Source organism: Pipistrellus kuhlii, unplaced genomic scaffold (assembly GCF_014108245.1).
Source record: "Pipistrellus kuhlii isolate mPipKuh1 unplaced genomic scaffold, mPipKuh1.p scaffold_m20_p_1, whole genome shotgun sequence".
Classification (NCBI taxonomy): domain Eukaryota; kingdom Metazoa; phylum Chordata; class Mammalia; order Chiroptera; family Vespertilionidae; genus Pipistrellus; species Pipistrellus kuhlii.
Window position 1 is genome coordinate 12,322,035 of NW_023425404.1, and position 18,722 is coordinate 12,340,756.

Sequence of the window (18,722 nt, forward strand, 5' to 3'; positions counted from 1 at the left end):
AACTCTAATTCAGAAGAGCTACTCAATCAATATTGGCTGGATGAATAAATGAATGCTAAGAGGGCCGGGAATGGGGGTCCCGGGTGGGAAAGAAGAGCAGGGGTGACTTCTTTTGGATAACAGCCCTGGATGTCTGAGCATCTTCCTAGAGTAAGCATGAAGCCCGACATCCATGGAAGGTCTCCATTTATTCTTTTTCTTCATTTTTTTTTAATTAAGGTATTATATGTGTACATTTCTTACCATTGTCCACTTATTCTTTTATTCATTCATTCAACTGCCATGTATTGAGCACTTTATTAGTTAGGCTTAGGGACCAGGGATCTGCAGTAAATCAGATAGGCAAGGCAAGGGGTCTGCCGTCCTCAGAGTTCACTGAGCAGCAGGACAAAGAGGATGGGTTGTTGGTGTGGAAGGGAAGGAGGAGGGAGGGTGTGAAAAGGTGCGCTTCTATCTCCAGGTGATGGAAAGCTCTTGACTAACTCCTGTGTTGAAAGCTGCAGAATTACAGCCAACTGGGCTCGTTGAGAGGCAGAGAGGCTGAGGAAACTGCGTGAGGCAGGATGGGGCCTCACCTGGAGAGAAGAGAAAAGCCCCAATTCCAAAGCTGCTGGTCTCCAGCTTGAGGGCTCTGAGGAGCATGGCCTCCTTGGGCCCAAGCGTCAAGTGGTGTCCACACACACACACACACCACACACGCACACCACACACACACACACACACACACACACACAAACACACACCACACACACCACACACACACACACACACACACACACACACACACACACACTGGACCCCTGAGTCCCTGCACTGTACCACCTCAGCTAACTCCTCTGTGACCTTGGGGCCAGGGACTATCGACCTTGACACTCTCCACTGTGTCAAGCATAAAGCAGGTGTTGTTTTGTTTAGAATTTTAGAGGATGTTTAATACAGCTGGGGACAGTGAGACAAGGACGGGCTAGGGAAATGAGCCTGGGTGGGGCTGCTTTGGCTCACTAAGAAATAGAGAAAAGGAGGCCTTGGGCACAGGTTCAGGGGGTTTGCTGGGATGAACTGCCGCTGCCCATTGCTGCCCTGGTTGCGAGCCTCGTGGGGTCCCTTAGGGTTTAGGAGGTATATGCCTGTCAGGAGAAGAAAGAGGAGTGGGGAGGCAGGGACATGCTCCCAGAAAGGAGAGTGCACCCACACAGCAGGCTTTACGTGAAGATACCCTATGAGGGGAGATACAGAAAGGGTCAGTTGCTTTAGGCCGAGACTGGAAAACCAGGCTGGGGAAGAGAATTCACTCAAGATTTCTTGACCAGTCAGCTGCAAACCCTAGTAGAGTGAAACACCCTAACTCCCCCCAGCCTTCTGCCAAGGAGTCTAACACTCGCTGTGGTTACCAACGGGGCAGACAGAGGAAAGAGGAGATCCTATAGGATGTAGAATTGAGGTCTTGCTAACAAGGCTATTGTGAGTTGAGTCTCTGCTCACTCCCACCTGGTCCAATGAGTCAGAATTAGTCGGAGGCATCTCTCAGGGCAGAAGGTATCTGGGAATGCCATGCCTACTGTGCACCGACAAGGCCTCAGCCCCTTTGTATGGTGTAATCTCTGGTCCTCGCAAGAACCCTGCTAGCACCCTGGTTAGCACCACATCTGAATGATGGCATAGTTATTCTTCTTGGCCAGGTGCAGACTCGGGGAGATGCAATCTTGAGGCCTCTTTCACCTTGTAGTCTATGGGGTTGGGTTCCATGTGGCACGCACTCACATAAACGACAATGTCAATGGTGCCCCCTGGAGTTGTGCAAAGCAGTGGCTTTGACTCCAGATAAAAATTTCTATGTTTCTGTCCCCATCTTAGGAATGTGGAAACGTCGTTTCTCACAGAGGTTAGGTAACTCGTCCTGAGCTACCTAAGCTAGTGAAGCAGCAGAGGCCAGCCTCAGCCTCAGATGAGTCTGGTGTCAAAAGCTGTTCTCTTTGGACTCCATCCCTCTCTCGGCCTCCCCTCCGAGCCAGCCTACCCTGGAAGGATGCATAGGAATGTTATGTTAATGGCATCTGTCACGTCCCTGACTTATCACGGGACATCCACGATGAGCCAGATGCCGGCCGACGGGCAAGGACGTGAGTGATGGAAAACAAGTGTGTGAGTGATGGAAGCTCGGCTCTCACCAGGAAATGAGGATGAAAAATCTCTTGACCAAACACTGTCTGAAGCTGCCGGTCTCCTCTCCCAGGAAGACAGTCACCATCCTGCCTGAGGAGGTTGGGGATGGGGACAGCCCAGGCCCTCTGAGCACTCTTGCCAGGGGATACAGGAGGGCCCAGCACCAGCCCACAGCCAGTGCCATCCCCAGAACTGGACTCCTGACAGATTCCTGGCCTGGGGGCTGTCTCTGAGCTTTGGGGTGTCATTGTTACTGCTCACAGCGCCCGTCTTAGCCTAGTCCCAGACTCAAGACATTTGTGGACTCTGGGGAGAGCCCCATAGGAAAAGGCTGGCTCCAGAGCTTGGGCTGGGATTGGGAGGGGACTGAAGCTTACCTTTCAGAGGCATTTAGCTTGATCACTCTGAATCCATTCCTGGGTCTGCCACCTACCAGCTCTGTGGCCTTGAGCTTCAACTACTCTCTTAGCTTCAATTGCTTTTGCCAATAAAACAGCCTGACACGGGGCTTGTGAGCATCCCCTGAGCCCTGAGTTAGCATAGGGCTCTAGAGCCAGGCTGTCGGGGTTCAGACTGGCACTATCACTTACTTGGTGACTTTGGGAAAGTTACCCAATTTCTCTCTGCCTTCTGTACCTCTGTTTTCTCACTTATAAAATGGGGGTAGTGCCAAAACTGGTTTGGCTCAGTGGCTAGAGCGTCAGCCTGCAGACTGAAGGGTCCCAGGTTCAATTCCGGTTAAGGGCATGTACCTTGGTTGCGGGCACATCCCCAGTAGGGGACGTGCAAGAGGCAGCTGATTGATGACTCTCTCTCATCGATGTTCTTAACTCTCTATCTCTCTCCCTTCCTCTCTGTAAATATATATATATATATATATATATATATATATATATATATATATATATATATTCTTATAAAATAAAATAAAATAAAAAATGAGAGTAGCCGTAGTAATTACCCCTTACCATTGTCATGAAGATTAGACATGTACACAGGCTATAAAGTGAGTGTACAAAATACGGGTCCTGTGAGCTTTGGTTATTATTCCCATTGTGCTGGAGGATGCTTGGGACTATCGATATGGTGGGGGAACAAGGCAGATCTAGTCCTTGCCTTTACGGGATTTGGACCAACGATCGAAAGGGTGATGTTTGTAAAGCACTTAGCAGGGTGTCTGGCCTTGGGGACTCAATACATGTAACTCTTGTTATTACTATGAATGGGTGTCAGGCCCTTCATCAATTTAATCCACTCAACTTCTCCGACAGGTCAGAAGTTCTGTCCCCCTTGTTACAGAGAAGGCCCAGGGAGGCCGATGAGGGCGAGGGAGGATGCCATCTCTGGCCCTGGCCGAGGTGCTGGTCATTTTTAGCATCAGCTGCAGCAAGTCACGTTCCCCTATAGCTGTCTCCCCGAGGCACTCCCCAGCCACCAGCAACCATTTTTGGAGGGAGAAGGGGCAAAAAATGCAAGAAAGAAAAAGGACCTGAGTTTGGATCAATAATTGCATTATGAATCTGTCCTAGGACTCTGTTTCACTTTTTTTTTTTTAACTTGGATCCTGATTGTTGGTGTTTTTTTTTTGTTTGTTTGTTCTTTTTTTTTTTTTTTAAATATATTTAATTCATTTTTTACAGAGAGGAAGAGAGAAGGATAGAGTTAGAAACATCGATGAGAGAGAATCATTGATCAGCTGTCTCTTGCACACCCCCTACTGGGGATGTGCCCGCAACCAAGATACATGCCCTTGACTGGAATTGAACCTGGGACCCTTCAGACCGCAGGCCGACGCTCTATTCACTGAGCCAAAGTGGTTTCGGCTTGTTTTGTTCTTGTTAATCCTCACCAGAGGATATTTTCCATTGATTTTTAGGGAGAGTGGAAGAGAGAGGGAAAGACAGAAAAACATCGATGTGAGAGAACACATGGATTGGTTGTCTCCTATATGAGCCCCAACCAGGATCCTGGATGGGGAGGATCCTGCAACCAAAGTATATGCCCTTGATTGGAATTGAAACAAGACCCTTTGGTTTGCAGGCCAACGCTCTATCCACTGAGCCAAACCAGCTAGGGCTGTTTCACTTATATATATATATTTTTTTTTTCCTTTTTTTTTAAGATCAATCTTTATTGTTCATATTGTTACAAAGGTTCCTCATTTCTTCCCCCCTCCACCAGGTTCCCACCCCACCCTCCGCCCCCTCCCCATCCCCCATTGTCCTCATCCATAGGTGCAGTTTATGTTCAGTCTCTTCCTCCCTCCCTTTCCCCAATAGTAAATCCCTTTTCAGATAGTAAATCAGTTACTTAGCATTTTCTCATATCAATAATACCACCACATGCCCAATGATACACTTCACACAAAAGACATTTCCAAATAGGTCAACCAGCCTCATCCAGGCCCCACCCAAGGCACTCACAGATCAACACCCCAGCCCTATACTAACTCAACACATCCAGATCTAAGCCTTCATCACTTGATTCAGCAGACCCTCAAGTTCCCACAAAAGTTTCCAGCCATGTCTGAGAGGCAGCCGTGGGGCAGGGGCAGGCGAGGAGCGAGCTGTTCCGGGCCTGGCTGCTCTGGGCCTGGGCTCTGTTGCTCTGGTTCGTTCCACAACCAGCTGCTCCGTGTCTGGTCACTGCAGCTCCCGACCTAGTTGCTCTGGACCTGGCTGCTGCTGCTCTGGGCCTGGCCGCACCCGACCCGGCTGCTCTGGGCCCGGCTCCTCCGGGCCCGGTCGCTCCGGGCCTGGCCGCTCCCAGCCTGGCAGCCGCTGCTCCAAGCCTGGCCACTCCCAGCCTGGCAGCCGCTGCTCCGGGCCTGGCCGCACCAGACCCAGCTGCTCCGGGCCTGGCCGCTCCGAGCCTGGCAGCCGCTGCTTTGGGCCTGGCCGCACCAGACCTGGCTGCTCCGGGCCTGGCCGCTCCCAGCCTGGCAGCCGCTGCTTTGGGCCTGGTCGCACAAGACCCGGCTGCTCCGGGCCTGGCCGCTCCCAGCCTGGCAGCCGCTGCTTTGGGCCTGGCCGCACCAGATCTGGCTGCTCCGGGCCTGGCCGCTCCCAGCCTGGCAGCTGCTGCTCTGGGCCTGGCCGCACCAGACCTGGCTGCTCTGGGCCCGGCCGCTCCGAGTCTGGCCGCTCCCAGCCTGGATGCTCCGGGCTTGGCTACTGCTGTTCTGGGCCTGGCTGCTCCCAACCCAGCTGCTCTGGGCCCGGCTTCTCCGGGCCCGGCCACTCCGGGTCTGGGTGTTCCTGGACTAGCCACCCTGGGCTTGGCTGCCTCCGCCTCAGGCCTGGCTGCTACTGCCCCAGGTCTGGCTGCTCCAGTGCTGGCTGTTGTTGCTCTGGTTCTGGCTGCTGCTGCTCTGGGGCCTGGCTGTTGCTGCTCCGGGCCCGGTTGCCACTGCTTTGTGCCTGGGCACTGTAGGCCTGGCTGCTGCTGTTCCAACATTCTGTCCTTTTTTTTTTTTTTAAACGCATTTATGTTGCAATGTTGGCTGGTGAGTTGAGTTCTGACTTAGTCTTTGATTTTTCAAGATCTTCTTTGTATTCTTTCTTAAGTAATTTTACTATCTTTTGCTCTCACTTGATTTCTTCACATTGAGAACTTTGGTTTCTTCCTCCTTGTCCTGGGAGCTCAGCAGGTTGGCCTGTGGCACCCCTTTGTTCTCCGCAGGCTCCCGCGCTGCTCCAGCCTGTTGCCGGGGTCGGCGCCACCCAGGAAGCAGCCCCCGGCCTTGGCTCTGTTGCCCATGCTCAGAGGTCGATGGCTCAGGGGCACCCCCCCCCCGGGGGCCCCGTCGCCCAGCTCCCTGCCAGCGCCCGGCTGGCTGGCGTCCAGCAGGGGCTCCTGCTCCCTGTCGCATTCCTCCAGTCTGGAGCTTTTTTTTTCTTCTCCTTCCTGCTAGGGGAGTCTAGGATCAGAGTCAACAGACTGTCCTCTGCGCGCAGTGCTCGCGACTCTGGGGGCTCCGCTTTTCGCCACTCCCCTGGGATTCCTCCTCACAGCCCCGTCTCCCCCTGCCGGAGCCTGGGTCCCCAGGGTCCGGTCCAGGACTGGGGTTCAGAGCAGTCTGGACTGAGGCTCAGCACCGCCGGAGGCTTTGTTTCTTCCCGCCAGGGTAATCCAGCATCAGAGTCAACATTCAGTCCTCTGCGCGCAATGTGTGCGCGACTCCGGGGGCCCTGCTTTTCGCTGCTCGCTTGGGATTCCGCCTCACAGCCCCGTCTCCCCCGCCGGAGCCTGGGTCCCCAGGGTCTGGCTCATAACTGGGGATCAGCGCTGCCGGTTCGGTTCGGGGGTTTAGCCCAGGCTGGGGGTCTTATTTCCTTCCTGCTAGGGAATGCCAGGCAGCACCCAGCCCTCTCCCCCTCTCCAGCTGCGACCTCTCCACGCGCGCGCGTGCGTGTGAGTGTGCAGCATGTCTCCGTACCTTAGGCTTTTTCTCAGCTCCTCTGATTTTCCTTCTGGTTTTCTCTTTCCTTCTTGTTGTAGAATTTTCAGTCAGTCGACTACCTGTAGCTCTGGGCGATGTCCACTCTACATTTTAGTTGTATTCCACTGAAATTGTTGTGTGCTGCTGCGGTTAGGTGACTAACCGAGCAGCCATCTTGGATCCTCCCAGGTTTTTCTTCACTTATATATTATATATTTTTTATTTCAGAGAGGAAGGGAAAGGGAAAGATAGAAACATCAATGATGAAGGAGAATCATTGATTTGGCTGCCTCCTGCACGCCCCACACTGGGGATTGAGCCTGCAATGTGGGCATGTGCCCTGACTGGGAATCAAACTGTGACCTCCTGGTTCGTAGGTTGGCGCTCAACCACTGAGCCATGCTGGCTGGGCCGTTTCATTTTTTTAAATGCTCCTGTCTATTGCGGGCTTATCCCTTAAGAATAAATCTTGTCTTTTACTGTGCTGCACAGTTCTGAGAGTTTCCGGAGAGAATCCCAGAGGTCCTCTCTCTCCTCCTGTTGGGAAACACAGAGGCAAGTGACACCCCACAATGCTCCAGCTGCCACCCTGCCCCCCCCCCCCCCCCGAGAAGGGGAGAGAGGAAAGGAAGGGGCACCAGAGGGTTTGGGAAGGGCTACTGCGGCCAAGGCTGCTGACTTTCCCCACACCCAGGGCTGCTACACACATCTGACCTCAACCCCTGGGCCTGTCTCCCTCTCCTAGTTCTCCCCCACGGGCTTTCCTTGGAAGAGGGCAAGTGAGTGGGCGAGAAGGATCAGACTCTTGGCATTGCCTCCAAACCAGCCTTGTAGAGTCCCTGCCTCCTGTCGGTCACCTTCCGGGTGCCACCTGTAGTTCCCTTAGCACTTGTTCCCACCTGTCCTCCAACTTCCTGTGTGGAACAGTCGCAATGGCCAGTGCTTCCGCAGCTGTTTTGGAAGCTAAGGTGGCCTTGAAGATGGAAGTCAAGATGAGGAGGTGGAGTGAAGAATACGAGTCTGGGAGTCTGAAGACTCAGAGCCACCTCATCAGCCCTGGAGCGTTTTTACATCGGAAGAGATACATTTCCACCTCCCACCAGGGTTCCAACCACTGGGCTCTGGCTTCTGTTACTAGAGGCCGGAGTGATTCCTCACATGGCATAGCAGAGATCTGGTTTATCCCCAAGTCCTGACAGGTGGAATTCTGTCTCTGTCTCTCCTCTACAACCTCACAGACGATGGTGCTCACTTGATCTTCTTCTTTTCCTGCCATCTTACATCACCTTCTCCAGCCCGGCTGGCGTGGCGCAGTGGTTGAGTGTGACTATGAACCAGGAGGTCGCGGTTCAATTCCTGGTCACATGCCCAGGGAGTGGAGGAGGCAGCCAATCAATGATTCTCCCTTATCATTGATGTTTCTATCTCTCTCACCCTATCCCTTCATCTCTTAAATCAATAATATATATATATATATATATATATATATATATATATATATATATATATATAACCTTCTCCTGTGTTTTGAATGGTGGATAGTTTTTGTCATGGTCTGAGTACCACCACCTCTGACTTTGCTGCAGGGAAGCCCCTTGCTTGATGTTGAGGTGCTTGTCCATGATGCCCAGCATTCTCTGCCCAGGGAGAGTGACAGATGTGGCTCTATTCCTGCCTCCAGCACTCACCTGTGTGCTGTGGGGTGAGTCTTTTAGCTTCTCTGTGCCTCCCGGGTTCCTTTACCCGTAAACGGGGATGGGATGCCTGCCGTGGCTTTCTTGGAGAGCTCTCAGAGAAAAATACTGTGCAAGTGTTTAGGAAATGGTGAAGGATAATAGAGAACTCTGGTGGGGTTCTCTCTCTCTCTCTCTCTCTCTCTCTCTCTCTCTCTCTCTCTCTCTCTCTTTTTCCTGGTCACAAATGATGACTCATTTGCAAGCTTTCATTATTTTTTCTACTCTGTACTTGTCCACAATTGCATCTCATCTGCCCACCTTTCTCATTCTTCAGTCTTTCAAGATTTACCCTAGATTTATAGCCATGGACTTGGTATTTTACTATACATCATTCATATATAGCTAGCATTTACCTACTGAGATTTATAACTATCTCTGGCAATCTCCGCTAACATTTATCGAGTGCTTACTATGTGCCAGGCATTTGGCTCAGCCCTCTGCATGGCTCTTATTCCATAGGCACCAAAATCCTACGAGACGGGTGTTTATGTGATCTTTTTTGGGGTGAGGGGGCTGAGTCACAATATGGCTATGGTCAAGCAGCTAGCGAATTCGGTGGTCAGTGCTTAATCCCAAGTGAATTAGGGTTTTTGGCAATAAGACTGAGTCAGCCGAAGTACTCTAAGGAAGCAGGTGCTGTGGCAGAGTTAGGAGCAGGAGCTCAAGTGGTTTGTTTGCAGGGTGTGTAAGGTAAAGGGGGAGGAAGCAGGGTTGTACAGGGAGCCAGGGGATCAGTGAAGATCTGGCAGAGTCTCAGCTAGTCTTACAGGGAGCTCTGGAGCAAAGGTGCCTATGGAAGGAACCTTGAATTGGGCACCAATGACCAGGCCCTAGTACCCTCATCATGCCCAGTCACCCCCACTGCAGTGGGTGGTCATCCAATCTAATAAAAGAGTAATATGCAAATTAACCATCACTGTGACAAAGATGGCGGCACCCATAGTGGCTGGAGTGGGAGGCTGGCAGTGTCGCCCTGGCAGTGCGAGCACAGCATCTGCTCCTCAGCCACACAGAGGGAGGGGAGGGGCCTCTGGCCAGAGGCCGGGTGAGGGATGCTGGTGTCCTTGCAGGCTGGGCTGAGGGACCTCCCCTGCAGGAATTTTGTGCACTGGGCCTCTAGTAGCTAATAAAAACTCTATCATATATTTGAAAGTTGCTAAGAGAGTCGATCTGAGATGTTCTCACTACAAAAAAAGCAATAGTAACTATGTGAGGGGGTGGAGGTGGCAGCTAATACTGTGGTGGTAACCATTTTGGAATTTATAAATATATCAAATCACCTTAAGCTGGCACAGTGTTGTATGTCAATCGAAGCCCAACAAAGCTGGGGAGTGTGGCGGGGGTATACCACTAGGATCTGGAAGAGGACAGCTGGAGCTGTCCCTCACCGTGCCTGGCCCATGGTGGGCACTCACAGGTGTTCTGTTTACTTCTAGTCCTACAACAACCCTGTATGATGGGGCCTCACTGTTTGCTAACCCAGGACTGTGTGTTATCCCGAATAGCCTATGGCGATGAGCCCTCTAACACCTTTTCTTGTGACTGAGACTCTCAACACTTCCCCATGAAGCCTCAGGTTTAGGGCACTTTCCTGGCCAAGCCCCACCCCACCCAGCACAGCTTTTGGGGCGTCCCCTCAGTCATCCTGGGAGAAGATCTCCCTCTCCCACACCACCGGGAACACCCGCCAGCTCATCCCGCTTTCCTTTGCCTAGTCCAGGGTCGGCCAGGGAGGAGGCACTGTGGTGGGCGCAGCCGGGAAGAGGCCGACGGGACACAGAAAGCCAGCCCGGGAAAGGTTTAGCCCGCAAGCCAATTCCACTCGGCATCCCACAGCCACACTCTGTCAACATGAGTTTCCTGTTCCAGTGGATTCCTTAAGAAGGCTGGCGGAGGGCAGAGGTGTGCTCCTGCCCTCCTGCGGTGGGGTGGGGAGCCAGAGGGCAGGGGTGGAGGACGCCTGGGGCACCAGGGCCCCGCCTCACCCTCTCCCTGCGGCAGTCCAAACAGGCTCTCAGGAGGGGTTTGTCACACTTGTCTGTCCCTGTCAACCTGTGATGGCTCATGAAGGGGCTCTCAACCCGCTGGAGGGGGGTGTCTCTTTTGATAAGCATCCAGCCTCTGGGTAGAGTGTGCTCTCTCTCTCTCTCTCTCCTCCTTCTCTCTTTTTCTCTCCTCCCACTCTCCCTCTCTCCCTCTCTCCTCTCTCTCTCCCTCCCTTCTCTCTCTCTCTTTCTCCTCCCCCCCTCTCTCTCTTTCTCCTCTCTCTCTCTCTCTCTCTCTCTCTCTCTCTCTCTCTCTCTCTATATATATATATATATATATATATATATAGTCAATATATATCTTTTTTTTAATTTCAGAGAGAAAAGGAGGAGAGAAAGACAAAAACATCAATTATGAGAGAGAATCATTGACCGGCTGCCTCCTGTATGGCCCACACCAGGGACTGAGCTCACAAGCTAGGCATATGCCCTGACCAGGAATCGAACCATGACCTCCTGGTTCATAGGTTGATGCTCAACCACTGAGCCATTCAGGCTGGGCCCTAAAGTGTGTGTTTAATGTGGGGGAGTCAGACCTGTACCTGAAGGTGGGCTGGTGTCCCAGGTCGGGGAGGGTGTGTGTCAGAGCCCCTGAAATCCCACCATGAAGGGGGAGCCCCAAGGCCCACCCTGGGGCAACCTTAGGGACAGGGGGCTGCTCGGGGAGAAGCCTGGAGATCCGGGGGAGCCTCAGCCTCTTAAATGACAACTTAGGGGGTGACCCCACATAGTTGGTCAACATGGCTGCTGTGTGCTCATGGCTGCTCCCCGGGCTGAGGCATCGCTGGGCTTTCCTGGGGGACCACGGCAGAGTCCGGCTTCCCCCGGGGGTGTCGGGGAGCTGGGCCAGAGCTGACCACGGAGTGGTCACCATGGATCAGGCACTGAGCCGGGCGCTGTCCTGCCTTCTCGCTGAACCTGTGGAGCTGCGGTAGAACACAGCAATGGGGTCAAGGCCCAGAGGGGGCTGTGGGAGGGCGGGCGCTAGTGTTTCCCCATTTTCCCAAGACATTAGCAGGGAGTGGCCCAGGGAATAAAAGAAACATTGCAGTGAGGGACCCCTGAGACCCCGCACCCACATAGGGGGCGTGGGCAGCTCCCCTCAGGCTCCGCGAGAGCTGGGGAACCCAGCTGGGCTCGGAGGGCGTCTGACAGCAGAAAGGTGGGAGCACTGATTGAGAGAGGAGGCCAGGCAGGTGGAGGGCTGGGCGGGTGAGATCAGGGGAGGGGAGGAGGTCTGGGGACTGAGGAGGGACGGGCTGGGTGTCCAGCCCTTTTGTGAGCCCTTTTAATTCGTGTAAATGAGGGTTTTTTAATTTGTCGTTCTGGGTTTTACTTCTATTACCATCTCATTTGCCTCTAAACCCTATTTGCCCCAGCCTGGACCGAATTCCATTTGATGCATTAGGACTAATTCTCCTCCCAAAGGGTTAGATGTGTTCTCCCCGCACTAAAGTCGCTTATTTGGGATAAAGAGACGATTAGATTTATCTTTAATATTTTAATGGCAGCTGGGATTAGCGGACAAATAGCCCCGACTGGGGCTGCTCGCCGTGGATTAGGTTCCGATAAACTCTCAGATGGGGACCCCCCCACCCCCCACCCCTCACCCCCCACGCCCCACCCCACTCCACTTTCTGTTTTCCACAAAGTGCTTCTTCTTATTATTTTTTTTGTTGTTGGGGGGAAAAAAATCCCTTGTCTTTTCAGAGCATCATAAATTCCATTTGCTGTTTTCTATTAAATCAAGTTGATTAAACTTGTTGTGACTCTTTGCACATAGATCTTTTTAATTTTAATGTCTCCAGCATAAAATCTTTAATGGCGCAATTCGAAATGGCTGCCATACACAGCCCCGGCCTTGACAAAACAGATGGAAATGAGGTTCGGCCAGGGAGGGGGGCCGGTGGGGAGGCGCAGAGTCTGGAGCAGGCACAGACCTCCAGCAGAAGGCTCAGAGTGGCCCCGGTTCCAACCCCGATTCTGTTACCTCCTCGCTTCAGGGCGTGGGCTGTGACCTTGGCCCCTGTGCACGGAGTGCTTGCTCTGTGGGGAGTAACCTTGGCCGATGCTTCATGAAGTCCTTGCCGTGAGCCTGGCCCTGTGTGCGCATCGTCAGCGATCCTTACGGGAGGCTCAGAGAGGTCGCTCGCTCCATCGGGGTCACACAGCACGTGGTGGCCGTGGTTGAGTCCAGGTTCTCTTTGGCTGGAGGAGCCTCCCTCCCCACACACGGCCTCATCCGTGAGACGGGGTGGTCGGCAGTGCCCTGGCTCACAGGTGCGTAGAGAGCGGAGATGAGGTCCACACACAGCTCTGGGGATGGATGGTCCAGGCTGGACTCTCCGGGGAGCAGAGGGCTTGAGGTGGGCCCGTCTGGGGCCCAGAGGCCCCATCATCACTGATGACAGTTGATATTTTTTAAAAAATACACATATTTTTATTCCAGAGAAGAAAGGAGAGGGAGAGAAAGACAGAAACATCCGTGATGAGAGACAGTCATGGATCGGCTGCCTCCTGAACACCCCACTGAGGACTGAGGACTGAAGACTGAGGCCACAACCCAGGCATGTGCCCTGACCGGAAATCAAACCAACCATGACCTCCTGGTTCACAGGGAGACACTCAGCCACTGACGCACGCTGCTGGGCCAACAGCTGGTTTCTGAGACCCTGGGAGGCTCCCTGACTCAGGGTCGGTGGGAGATACCAGGATCGGGGCTCCCCTCCCCGCAGCCCTCCTCTCCGGCCCCAGCTTTTCTCCCTGTCCCTCCGCTCTAATCCCGACCTCATCAAGCCACTGGGAGGGTTGATCCACAGGAGCAAATCCCTCATTCGGAGGCACAAAATCAGCTTAATTTGCAGCAATTTGAAGCAAGTCTTTGCCAGGATTTGAATATCAAATTATCCCACAGCCCAGGCCGGCCTGGGAGGCCTCCCCCGGCCACAATATGGACGGATATGCCCTGGGCTCAACTAGGGGGGTCGTTCTGGATGTGATGGAGGCTGCTGCCGGGCTGTGTGTGAGGGAGGGGACCCAGGGGGGTCAGAGGGTGCCAGGGAAGATGAGGGCCCTGCAACTCCCAGGCCTGGGGGCGGGAGGGACGTGGAAACATCCTGTTCATGAGGCTTGAACATGCCGGTTCCCAGGTCCCCTCCCCAGACATCAGGGAAGCTTGAAAGATTCCGGAGTAGTTCAGCCTTTCAGCAAATCCGCACACACTCACAGATTCGAGGAAACCAGCCTCTCTGGCGTCCACCCATCCGTCCAGCCCCGGCCCCGCAGAGCAGGCTCCTGTCGCTGTCTGCGGAGTGACCTGGGACCTCCTGAGTCAGCAGCGGCTGTACCGGGCTCACCCGGGGCCCGGCCCCTCCTGCCTCTGTGCACGCTCAGGCCTGACACGCATCATCCAGTGTGAGCCCCAGGGGACACACTGGCCAGACCCCAGCCCTGGGCATGTCACTCCCCCTGGAAGCGGTGAGCCTCGTTGGGAAGGGTCAGGACTCCAGGTCTGGCCCCGAGCAGACCTTCGTCGATGTCCCAAGTCACAGCCCGTGCCACGGGGACCGTCCGTGTGAACGCAGCGGCCAGGACTGCAGGGACAGCCCCGGCCGACGGGCCTGTCTCTCCAGCACCGTCAGCACAGAGGAGACGGTCCGGCCCTGTCCTTGGAGAGGGGGACCACACAGAGACAGAAAGCAAGTTCTAAGTGCTTTTCTTCAATTCGCCCATTTCCTCTTCATAGAAACCCGATGAGGTAGGGAATGTTATTCAATACATCTACTGTGCTGACTAGGAAACTGAGGCTCGAGAGCTTACATCATGCCCAAGGTCACAGTCACAGGGATGGACTTGGGCTCACACCCAGGCAGTCGGACCCCCAGCCTGTCATCTGAAAAGCTCTGCTCCCCGTCTATCCAACCATCTTTACCCATCACTCTCTGTCTGAGTACATCACTGTTCCATAAGTGACTTGCCTTTTTAAAGGCATAACCAGCTCTGACTGTTTCGGCTCAGTGTATAGAGCGTTGGCCTGCGGACGGACCTAAGGGTCCCAGGTTCGATTCCCATCAAGGGCACATGCCTGAGTTGCGAGCTTAATCCCCAGTGGGGGGCATGCAGGAGGCAACCCATCAATGATTCTCTCTCATCATTCATGTTTCTAGCTCCCTCTCCCTCTCCCCTCCTCTCTGAAAATCAACAAAAACAAATAAAATAAAGGCATGACCGCAGTGTTTGGGAGCACAGATAGGAGCACTGCCCTGCACTAGGGCAATCGCAGAGGGCGTGGAGGAGGCGTCTTCGTGCTGCTGAGCAGCAGCTGAGCACCTGCCACGGGGGAAGCAGAGGTGACAAAGCCGTGCTGGGGAGCTCAGGGCCTGGGGTGAACACCTGTCAGTGGATGCTGTAAGGGCTCTGACAGAGGAATCACAGGGCCTCGTGGAAGCCACGGGGAGACCCCAAAGCTAGGGGGCTCCGGGTGGGCTTCCTGGAAGAGCTGGACACGAGCTGAGACTGACAGGATGACTGGGGATCTCGGAGACACTCCCCTTCCATGAGGTTGGGTCATCATGTTGAGGATAAGGGGCCCAGAAGTCCTGCTGGGCACTCTCACCCTCTTCGCCTTGGCCAGGCTCTCCTCCATGGACCCTTCCCGGCACAACCACGCCCGTCCCATCTCTGACCACCTACCCTGGACAGGCAGATCCTCTCCTGGGGAGTTCTTGGTCCCACATTCCTGTGTGTTCCCAGAAGGCAGGGCCTGAGCACCAGGTTCCTAACCCCCCGGGTCCTATGCCTACCGGGGGCCAGGCTGGGGGTGTCTGGGTGGCAGTGGCTGTCTTAGGAGAGCCCAGTAGTTTGATCTGAGGGCACCTAGAATTTAGCAAGAAGGGCTCCCAGAAGCCATACACGCCAACCTGGAAGGAGCGAGGCCCAGGGAAGTCCCAGGAGCTGCCTGGGACTCCCACTCCCAGCTCCCAGTGCCCTGATGGTCTCTGTAGGGTGGTCTTACACCCCCTCCGTCCCCCACTCTCCCTAACCCGTGTCCCTGCCTTGCCTGATGGTGGCCAGGAGCCTTCCCTGAATAACGATGGTATTGGCTCAGATTAAGGGCAACTAGCTGGCTCTTGGCTTTTTCCCTTTTATATAACAACTAATCTCCTTCTAATCAGCCATTATTAAATTATATTCCATTTTTAATTCATTCACAGATCATCGTTGGGACAGCTGGATGGATAATTGGGGAGAGATAATTTATGTAAATGAGGAAGAGCAGAAGGTAGGGGAGAGGGAGGCTGAGGGCCAATGGGTCCCCCTTGTGCCAGGCTGGGGAGGGGGCAGTGACCTGGCCCGGCCCGGACATGGGTGGCTGAGCATTGGGGGGGGGGGGGGCGGCGGCTGCCATGGGACCTCAGGGTTTCTGACTGGTTGTCCTCGGCATCACTTTTTTGGGAAAAAAAATATATTTTATTGATTTTTTCAGAGAGGAAAGGAGAGGGATAGAGAGTCAGAGACATCGATGAGAGAGAAACATCGATCAGCTGCCTCCCGCACACTCCCCATCAGGGATCAAGGTACGTGCCCTTGACCAGAATCAAACTGGGACCCTTCAGTCCGCAGGCCGACGCTCTACCCACTGAGCCAAACCGGTTTCAGCTGCATCACTTTGAATGCTTCTGGCAAATGGGGAGCCCACTATTTTTTTGGGAAGGGTGGGAGAAACAGCTCTCAAATACCAGCTCTCCTGTTAGAGGTGGGTCCTGAGAGGCAGTGGCGTGTCTAGGAGAAGTCGGAGTCAGAGCTGCGTTTGATTCCAGGCCCACCATTGTGGCTGTCTCTGAATCTGTTTCCGATCTGCAAAACGCGGGGATTACTGGTCCCTGCCTCCTGAGGGGAGGGAGGGACTTAAGCCCCCTGGTGCTGAGGAAGAGCCTGACAATGAGTGGCTCCTGGCAGTTGGTGAAGACTCTGCAGTCACTTAAAACCGCCTTCCTCTCACACCGGCCCCCGGGCCACTGGGCTGCTCTCTGAGTCACCATCCACCTACCCCCTCTGCACAGCTGGCATGTCCGTCCCACTCGTCACAATCAGAGCAGGAGCCGGCACCTGGGAGCACTGACTCTGTGCCAGGCTCTGCAGGAAACACTGGCTCTCCCACATTTCATCGTGTCATCGGGAGGACTGCACTGCCTGGGGTGGGCACCATTGTCTCCGCTTTACCATAGAAAGCGCTGCGGCCCGGCTCTCTCCTGGAGACTCCTGCCACAGAACCCGACACCGAAGCCTGCTTAGGGAGGCACCGCAGGCCCAACAGCCGTGGGCCCAATGGAGGCCATTTGGGGAAAGGGCCTCGGGGGCTGGCGGACGGGCGGGGCTGGCAGGAGAGGCTGGTGGAGTAGGTTGGGACACCAGACCTCCTGGCGGTCCCTTTAGGGCCCCAGGCGTTAGGCACTGGTGGGCACAGGTGGGCATAGTGCCTGTGTGGAGTGAAATCTGTGAGTGACCGGGCTGGCGGGGACCAGGGGGGCGGGGGAGAGGCTCGGGCCGTTCCCAGAGGGAAGCAGGGGATTAGAGAGAGTTAGGGAGGGTGGTCCCCCAGGGTCCGTGCAGAGTAATGGGATTAGCCCTGTGGGGCAGGGAGTGAAAGTTATTAGTGTGTGGGGCCTCTGCAGCTGTCACCCATCCCCAGGACATCCATCAGCAGTTCCCCCACCCCCCTCCTGGGACAGGCTGGCACCCGCTGCCCCCCACAGGCCTTCCCGCTGTGATCATCTGTGCAGGGGCTGGCCTCCTGCCCACCCGTGGCAGACTGGGCCACCCACACACAGTGTAACCCAGCATTGCCTGGTGCCTCGGTTTCCCCATGGAGATAGAAGGCTACAGTTGAGACGCTCTGAGGGAGACCCCCTGAGGCATGGAGGTCTGGTTCTGCCATGGGTTAGCTGTGCGATCCCGTGCCTATCTGTTCGTCTCTCTGTGTCTCAAGTTGTAAAATGGGGGCATAGCACTGCAGGGTTTTCACGGGAGGGGGTGGGGGGCTGTAGAGCAGGGGACACAGTGTGGGACCCTGGGTGGAGATCCGGTGCTGGGCCTGAGGTCTAACCGCAGGAGGGAATCAGGTCTTGCAGGAATCTCGCAGGGCCTGCCTGCCTGCAGTCACAGAGCGCGGCGGGGCCGCTCCCGACTCCCTCTAGTGGTGAAGGCGCGCATAGCTCCCCTCCGGGAAGGGCGCAGGAGTCTGTGCAGGGTCCCTCTATCTTGGAGGCATCCAGGGACCTAAAAGGCTTTCCCCTCCTAACAAATGCCTGACTCCGTGGGGAGACGGCTTTCCTTCGGCTTGTATGTCCGCCTTTGAAGATGAAAATGCCAGGAGGGGAGCTCACCACGGGACGTTTACCCATTGCTGACCCCCGCTGAGCCCAGACCTCAGGGTGGCAGCGAATGCTGAGCGGGACTTGAAGAACCCGAGGCAAAAGTCTGTGACCAGGGACGTCACTCCCTTTCCTGGCTCCAGTTTCCTCGCGGTAATCTGACGGGTGGGCTAGGTCAGCTGTTTCACCTTGTGGTTGGAACAACACTTGTACAAGTAAAACACTCCCCAGAGTCCCCCAGGGTATAGTGACCCCACACTCAGAGAGAGGGAGGGGGAGAGAGAGAGAAACATCAATGATGAGCGATAATCATTGATTGGCTGCCTCCTGCTCGCCCCACACTGGGGTTTGAGCCCACAACCGGGGTGCCACCCTCCCTAACTCTCTCTAATCCCCAGCATCCCTCTGAGAATCAAACCCGGTACCCTTTGGTCTGCAGACCAACGCTCTATCCACTGAGCCAACCTGGCCAGGGCTTAAATTATTTTAAATAAACGTTTTCCAAAATAGTTATACATGTACAGAAAACTGGGGGGTGGGACAGAATTCTCATATACCCCACACCCCAATTCTCCTATGATCAACATCTGACATTAACATGGTATATTTTTATAGTCGATGAACCAAGATTGATATGTTATTACTTACTAAAGTCTGTGCTTTATTCAGATTTTCTTTGTTTTTACTTCATACTCTTTTTTTTTTTTTTTTTTTTTTTCTGTTCCAAGATCCCACCCAGGATACCACATGGCATTTAGTCATCATCTTGCCTGCGATGAGTTATATAATTTTAAAAAGGAGAAAAGTACACATTCATGTCATGGAATTCTGTCCTGCTATTATCACACTTTCTGATCTGGAACAATTCCCAAGATAATGTTAGTATGAGAAGGAAGATTCAAGACAGTATATTTGAACTCCATGTGTGAAAAATAATGACAAAAACACTTTTTAATCTCTGAAA